Consider the following 8,978-nt stretch of genomic DNA (forward strand, 5'->3'; position numbering starts at 1 on the left):
ATGCAAGGTAGAAGATCTCTCTATCCTGACCTAGTTGAACCCAATCCTGAGATTGAACGGTTGATTCATATTAAACCTGAAAATCAGATGGCTGGAGATCCTAGAGAACCACTTAGGTAGATGAAGGAATATTTTATTCCTTCCACCTATAACCCATCGATTTGTATCCACTTACCTGATATCCCTGCAAGCCACTATAAGATCAAGTCGACCACAATTCAGATGCTTCCATTTTTCTATAGGAATACTAATGAAGATCCTTACAAGCATCTGAATGAGTTCTTAAAAATTTGTTCCATAATGAAAATTCAAAATTTTACTGATGATGCACTTAGATTGACCTTATTCTCCTTCTCAGTTAAAGACAAAGCCAAGTACTGGCTTAGCACAATAGGGAGACCAATCCAAACTTGGGCTGAAATGCAGCACGAGTTTCTTAAAAAATTCTATCCCATAGGTCGAACCAACACCATGAGACAAGCCATCACTGGATTTACTCAGCTTTCAGGAGAACAAATTCATAAATCATGGGAGAGACTTAAGGAACTTCTTAGCAAATGCCCACACCATGGTCTATCTAAGTGGCAAATTGTTCAAGCTTTTTATGAGAATTTAGGTGACCAATACAGACAGATGGTAGATGCATCTTGTGGGGGTGCATTCATGAGTAAAAGTGAGGATGAAGCCTACACTTCATTTGAAACTTTGAGTGAAAATTCAATCAATCATGCTTCATTATCCTCCTACGAAAGATCAATCCCTCACCAAAAGTGGGTAGAAATTTTTGAGATCAAGCAAACAGACTCTAGTCCTAAGGTCGATCTGAACCTAATAGCCCAAAGATTAGATAAAGTCGACCTTCTTGCCCAGAAATTTGATCAGTTCCTAGCATTAGGTCAACAATCTCCTGTACAATACACACCACCACCTAATTATCAGAAGATTTGCTCTATCTATGCTAGCTCGGCCCATCATGTGAGCGAATGTTCCACGGTTGCATAGTTTTCACCTTTCATTCAAGAACAAGTTCAAGCTACCCAAGGTTACTCCAAACCTGTCAATGATTCATTCTCTAACATATATAATTCAGGCTGAAGGAACCATCCTAATTTTTCTTGGAGACCCCAATAGACTCAGGCTCAGACCTAAATTCTTTCTGTATAAAATTTTTAAAATAGACCCCAATACCAAAACTATGCCTATAATAGTAGTCAGCCTAGTCAGCTTACTCAACCATCCTATTACAATCAGCCGTTATACCCACCTTCTCAACAGACCAATCTAGCAAACGATAGATTTAGCCAACTTCAACAAATGATCATGACCCAACAGCAATCTCTCGTCAGGTTAGAAGCACAAATACATCAATTAACTGAGTCTACCATGAGGAGAGAACTAGGTCAATTGCCAAACGAACCAATACCAAATTTTGAAAATGACCCACCCATTCACCAACTACCTGGACCAAGTCATCATTCCAATATCCCACTTAAGAATCCTCAATTTGAAATTGATATAGTAATCTCTGAGCTTACAAGAGATAAAATTCTTAAGGACTCATACCAAGACCAGGTGAGTGAGGCTAGTACTGATGCTAGCCGAAATGTAAATTTGAAAGAACATGTTAGTATTGAGACTAATCCGATAGAAGAACCTGAGCTCAAAATTGATACTGAGAAGATAGCAGATGAGTTACCTGAGATATATTCACCAAAAGTTTCATTTGCTTCAGCTTTAGAAATCGGTTCTTCTTCTTTAGAATCACCATCCCCTTCAAAATTGAAATTGCCCTTGATCACATCTAAATATATATATTTAAAATTAAGTGATACCCTTCCAGTATCCATTGCATCGAACTCAACTCCTAACCCAAAAACTCAATTCATGTGCATTTTAGAAGAACAAATAGGAGAAATTCTTGATAAACAAAGGTTTGTGAATGAGTTTGTGAATTATCTTACTACAATTAAAAATAAAAATGTGAAATAATTTTTGAAGATTGGTAATAAAATATTGAAATTTAACAAAGGCCATCTTCTTAGGATTAGCAATCCAAAACCATTAGAATTTGTCAATCCAATATTTGACACGGCATAGGTGAGAGAATCAGCATGGTCTGGCTGAAGACGGTAAACTTAGCGCTTCCTGAGAGGCAACCCAGTTTTCAAGTTTTCAATTTTTGCTTTTGTCTTTGCTTTCTTTTGCATTTTGTTTAGGATAATCGAGTCTTGCTTTGTGTCTTTTGTAGGCATCTGAAAATAATCTTGACTAAGTTGGGAGGAGAATCAGTTTTGACAAGACTTATGGATCAGGTGATATCTCTCCTTTTCTTTCTCTTTACATGCACCGTTCATTTTTTCTACTCCATTGAGGACAATGTTGATTAAGTTGGGGGGTAATAAAAATTTTTAAATTTTTAAAATCCTCAAGTAAGTTAGTATTTAGTATTTAAGCACCTGATTACACTTAAAAAATTGAGTTAAACCAAGCATTTTTAAAAGAAAATTGATGTATAGATCAGAGAGTTTGTGAGATATTGAGGGATCAAGTATTAAGAAAACTCAATAAAGAGTTAAGTTTAGAGCTTAAATAGTTTTCTTTGAGCATTTCTATATATTTCTACTAGCATCAAAGAATAGTTTACTTCTTATGGGTTTGTGTAAAGTAACTATACATTTCTTTATATATTTAAAAAAAAAGTTTTCAAGTACTTCATACTAAGTAATCGGGCCTCTTTGCCTAAGCAAGCATTGAGTTTCGTGTCAAAATGTATGAAGGGCAAAGAAGCTTTATTATAAAGCTAGTTTTAACTTGTAGCCTGTTTGATTCGAGCAAGTAGGTTCGAGGCCCTAAAGCCATCTGGTTTGGAAGTCATTGACTGAAAACTTGCTACATGGATCAAACAGAAAGCTTAAAGGATTAAGACACTCAATAGCAGTACAACATTAAAAAAAATCAATCAATAAATGAAGGACGAAAGTAACAATATACTTGTCCATGTGAAGGTGAATGATTTGGAGATAAAGGTAGAGATAATTTGAAAAAATTCAAAAAAAGTTTAGTGTTCTTAGTTTAACTCTCATATTGACTAGTATTAATACCCCAATGACATACTTCATTTATACTCTACTGAACATCAGTGGTCCTTTTGAAAATTATTTGGTGAAATTTGAGATTTAAAGTTAAATGGTACTTGATTCTAAATTCTTTCTTTACTCGAGGACGAGCAAAGTTCAAGTTAGAGAGTGTGATAAGTGATATACTTTTATATTTATTGAAGATATTTTTGATAATTTATGATGCTAACATCTTCTTAAAAATCTTAATTTCATGAATTTATTGAATTTTCTTAAAAAATAAGTGATTTTAAAAAAATATAAAATTAGATATATTTATAAAAAAAATAGATATTAATTTAATTGAGTAATTTAAGTACCAAAATGATGAAAATTTTTTGAAAAATTTAATGCATATTTTTTCCTATTTTTCAGGCAAAAAATCAAAGCCAAAATAGAGCCAAAATACCTTAAAAAAATAAAAAATATTACCTCCGGTGCACGGTGGACTAGTCGATCGGTCCACAGAGCCAGGGCATGGTCTACAGGAAACTTCACATGGTCCACAGGCGTGGCTCACAGCGAGAGAGGGGTTTTTGCACGATCCAACGGGCCAGAAGCGATCCATCAAGTGATCGAACGGCTGAGAATGCTCCCGATTGTGTTAAGGATTTAAATTGCATGATCCGATGGCCAGAACTTCATCTGAAATGCGATCCAATGGTTGACATTCAATCTGACCCTAATAAGGAGTAAAAGACAGATTTTTGGGTAGATCTGAGCGGTCCAATTCAGATCCGACGGTCAGAAATATTCCTAAAGGGATTAATATGATTTCTAAAAGTTTTAGGACTCCTTTTCCTACCAAAAAATTATGAAAAATTTATCTATAAATAGGGGGTCCAGGAATAAGCTTTGTGAGTAGAAAAATTGAGTAGAAAGTGTAAAAAAAAATAAAAAAAAAATTAGATAGGTTTAGGGATCCAAGAAAAAGGAGAAAAATCGGTTCACTCTAAGGAGTACGATGGAAGATGAAGAGGTCATCAACCATCTTTCCGACGAGGCTTGACTGATCAACTTTAGATCCTTGTTATAATTTTATTTTATTTTATTATTTTTTTTAAATTTTTTGTACTTGAATTTCAATTTCAATTAATGCAAAATTTATTTTCTTACACTTTAAATTCCTGTCTTTTATTTTTTGCATGTAGATGCTAGGATCTAATTAGTAGATCTTAATACCAATTTATTTTTATATTTTTTAAATTTTTATTATTTATTTTTATTGAAAGTAGATGCTAGGATCTAGTTAGTAGATCTTAGTATCCGATTTATTTTTCGTACTTTTAATTTTTATTTTTCGACTTAAATTGCTTTCTCCAAAATTTTATTTTTTTTTATAAAATTAAAAATTTTAAATCAAAATCTTATCTTCTCTGTGAATTCGATCCGACTCACGACTTTCTATATATTTTTAATTTTTATTGAAGTCGGAATTTGATTGATAATCACGGTGTCCTAACGACAGCATCGGAATCGCATCAATGGCTCCTCCTATCTCAATGGGCCGATGTCCCCTAGTGATAGTGTTGATGACTCCATTTGGGGGTCACTCCATAGAAGGCTCTTCCTACTGTTGTTCTGGCTATTGGGGTTCCATTCGTCGCTCATCATGCCATTCACGCTCGCACCTAATGAATTGTTCTAGGCACCCACAATGAATAAGCTCTTCAATTTTGTCTCATAGTTGGATACACTCCTCTATATTATGATCGTGGTCACGGTGATAAAGATAATACTTTTTTAGATTGCACTGACCCAGCTTCACCCTTATTTTCATTGCTCTTGGGAGTTGCTCCCTTATTTCCATTAGTATGTGAGTTTGAGGAGCATTCAGCAGAGTGTAATTCATGCACCTCCTTGGTAGAGATGTGCGCTGCCCTCCTCTAATAGGGCTCTTGTGTGGGTGGTTTCGAGGAGGGGTTCAAAACTCTAATGCTTGGGAGGAGATCGGGAATGCCACTAGCTCTTTCCATGGTCTTCCTTTGGTGGAGGCTCCTTGACCTCTTCTTTTCTTTCTTCCACTATCGGGGGTGTCGGGGGCTCATTTTCAAAAGCTTGATCTGTCCGGGCGTATTTTTCTACTTGGGCCAATATTTCCATAAAATCATGGGGGTAGGTCTTTTCTAGTGAATATCGAAGACCATTCATCAAAAGCCCACCCTTCAGGGCAGTCTTTGTGATCGATTGATTTAGGTCGCGAACCTCCAGTATGGCCACATTGAAGCAATCGATATAGGATTGGAGTGACTCCCCTTTCTTCTGCTTGATATTGATTAGTGAGTCCGATCCTTTGTGTTGCCTCCGGCTGCTGACAAAATGGGTCAAAAATAATTGACTCATCTGGTCAAAGGAGTGGATGGTCCTGGGCTTCAAGTTTGAGTACTAGTGCCGGGCTACACCTTTCAGAGTGGAGGAAAAGATTCAGCATAAGGTAGCATCGATGGCACCATAAAGGAGCATCACAGCCTTGAAGCTCTCCAAATGATCTATGGGATCAGGGATCCCATCATAGCTCTCCAATTACGGCATCTTAAAGTGGCTGAAGAGTAGTTCTTGTATTATCTGAGCACTGAATGGTGGATTAGTATTGTAGCCATCATCTCACACTAGGGCCTGATGGCGAAGAGCTTAAATCCATTGGTTCATCTTCTGAAGTTTGCGGTCAGTCTCTACATCCGGATAGTGCATGCTTCAGAACAAGGCAAGTGAGACCGACGTGGGGTGGAATCATGTTCAGAGTGAGGATCTGGAGATCATCACATCCTATGTTCTGGCACTTGAGAGCGGCTTTGTCGAGTTTGTCCCCTAACTCAAGGCCTTGCAGGGGGATCTGGTGTTGCTCTGGCAGTGGAGTGATCGATGGTGCGGGATTCTTTTGTTGCATTATTTAAGTAGCAATGGTTAAATTCTGGATCTATTGGACTAGCAGATTAAACTACTCCATATTGACCGCCACTTCTGTTGGAGGTGGAGCCCCCGCAGGTAGCATCTGGGCTGGCAGGTCAGTGAAATTCTCCATTGATTGAAAATTGGTAGTGTTGAAATGGTGAGAAGACGTTCCTTTGCACGATGCCATAGTATAAACTTCTTGTTCCTTCTCCAAAATGCGAGCGGTCTTTCCTCTAGCACCAATATGTTGTGGAAGATTTCTGACTCCGATCGGGTTGGCTGAAGATAGCCGGTACAGGGTGACCTACAAAAGAAGTCCCAACTGGAATAGGCTTCGGCGAAAATCCTCCGATGCCCAAATCAGAAAAAATGCAATAGAGGAGAAGGAGAATAAGAAGTTTAGAGGTGTACTCATATCAGCATACCTAGGGGGTCTCCTTTTTACCTCTATTTATAGGGAGGCGAGAGCCACAAGGAGAAAGTGATGGGAGATCATTCTAGCCTCTCTGTCCGCACCCCTCGTGATGCCCAAATTTGTTAAATATAGGGGTTGCTGTGGCATGTGACCCATTGTGGGCTTGAGTGGTTTACCTAGGCATGGTCCAGGTAATGATTTTTCTCAATTTGGATTTTGGTGGCAGACGCACTTATCTGGCTTACGGTGAACCACTCATAGGGATGGCTTGATTTGATGTGGTGTCCCTTTGTGCGTAGCTAGCCGTTGGAGTGGTAAGGCTCCATGTGGATAATGTGACTTGATGTGATGATATGAGGGTTGACTCTTCAAATGCGACAGCTAGTAAGTGTTGAAGGAAATGTAGCCCATGGCTAGAAGCAAGAATCGGTGTGGGATTCTTCAATCGAAGTTGTTGTCGGCTCAGGACCTCTCTTGGATCGAGGTCTAGCATCCGGACATCACCTTGGTGTTAGTGGTTAAGGATCTACAGGCGGAGCTCTGAGGGGCAGCCAAGCGAAGCTTAGCGGCCGAATCTAGGATGGGTGACTGAAGTCAGGATCGGCCGGATCTTCCACCAACCATCGTGGGAGCTTCATCCGAAAGGGTTAGTGAGAGAGTGAGGATCGATGGGGTCTGAAGTGAGATCCACTGCTTTTTATTATGTATTGAATGATTTCTTTTAGTGTGGCTTCCTCAATTCTGAGATGATATATCTACCACTGGGATGTACTCATTCACCATCAATCGGTATTGTGGTGGCGTTCTTAGAGGGTGGAGATCAGATCAAGCCGAAGTAAGATCTCCGCTGCCACGTATCTCGGTATGGGTGATATGCTATCCCCTAACAGGTAGTAATCACTTATTTCCTTTTTGAAAGGGTATTAGATTGAGTTCCCATTCAAGTTTATTAAGCAGCACAAAACTACATCAGTTAGTCTATGTTAAGCGGTACAAATATTTATACCCCCAAAAAAAAAACAGTACAAATATTAGAAAATTGCAAAAAGATCTCCATGCATCACTCTGGATTTGCATTAAAAAATTCAGGCACTTCTTTGAATGATATAGCAAAAAAATAACAACAACCAAAACATCTGTGCGTGTGTGAGGAATTAATCGGCACAGAGCTGTCTAAAACATTTTTTTAAAAGGAGAAAAAGCTTACAGAAAAGCTATAGAAGAACAGAACCAACAACAAAGGAAGAACCCTCACTCTTTTACCAAAAAGAAAAAGGAAGAACCCTGACTCCAAGGTTTAGTCGAACACGAACAACATGATCAATAACCTAAAAAACTCAACTCTCCTACCAGAGGAAACATATCAACCGACTCTTTATTATACTTCCATTGCCCCAAGAACTAATTTTGTGCCCTAATGCTGGAATATAAAGAGGTCGTCCCTAAGATTCAACAGAGCCGAATCAGGCCCATGACTAGCTCTAATGTGGTCACCCATCTATCATCCCCAGGACCTAACTAGACAAAAAACTATGGGATATTAATAAATATAAGGGTGCCGACATTTAAATATCCGATGTGAGATTATATTATTAAGATTTTTTGAAAAAATAAATCTTTTCAAAAAAGGAAAACAATTAAGATTTCCATTTGAAAATTTGATCCTTTTAGAAAAGAAACATAAAATCTCCAACAGTTACCACCTTGGGATTTCACTTCCCGGAAGCACTCTTCTTATTGATCTCCAAGATCAAGTCCTGTCTGGCTATTAATATTAATATTAATATTAATATAGCAAAGGTATCCGCATTTAGATGATCATCCTTGGCTTTTTGATAACATACAAGCAGAAACTCACTATTGTAAATCCTGATGTTGCGAGGTTTTTTGGCTGATTTGATTGCGAACAGTAGAGTTGGATGTATGCAGACTTACAGAGATTTTCCATTGCCAAATTATTGAGAAATTTTTGGCTATTCCCATCTCTTGTGCAAATCATCAAGATGGATGGCATTGGGCCGCTATCTTGCCCGGGTCCATGCACAATATTGTTGCGAGTAATGAACATATATTACATAATGTTAACTATTGGCAGGGTTAAAGCAAGTTATGGACACTCAAGGCTGCTCTTGTTGGACGCTACTGCAGGGTAGGCTTTTTTTTTTTTGGAAGGCAGGGGCTAAGGGAGAGAGATTATGGGGATGCCCTCAGCTGCGGCACCATGCTCAAAAATGGAGGATGGCTCGGTCCTTCATTCTGGGATGGTTTTTTCCTTATCCAAATTAGTCCATGGGTTTGTTTGTCAACACCTGTTGGCTTGTCTGGAAAGCAAGAAACAGGATTACCTTTCATGATTGCCTTGAGACGGTGCACTTGACTGCTAACAAATCTTGGAATATGGGTTGGTCATGTATATTTATCTAAGGAAGGGCTATCTGTACTCGGTCTTCTCTCTTCGCTGAAGCCTGCGCTCGTCATGAAGCCTTAGCTATTGCACTCTAAATGTCAAACGTTAAGAAAAATGTCAAATGTTAAGAAAGGACGCATCATCAAAA

The 8,978-nt window shown here is 38.3% G+C and overlaps 1 non-coding gene across 1 annotated transcript; it reads right to left on the bottom strand.

Moving 5' to 3' along the window:
- Nucleotides 1–468: 468 nt before the first annotated feature.
- LOC140859512 (small nucleolar RNA R71) lies at nucleotides 469–575 on the bottom strand. The gene has a single exon (XR_012143050.1). It is a non-coding gene; the product is annotated as a small nucleolar RNA R71 (small nucleolar RNA).
- Between the last annotated feature and the right edge of the window lie 8,403 nt (nucleotides 576–8,978).

The sequence above is a fragment of the Elaeis guineensis genome, chromosome 7 (genome assembly GCF_000442705.2).
Source record: "Elaeis guineensis isolate ETL-2024a chromosome 7, EG11, whole genome shotgun sequence".
NCBI lineage: Eukaryota > Viridiplantae > Streptophyta > Magnoliopsida > Arecales > Arecaceae > Elaeis > Elaeis guineensis.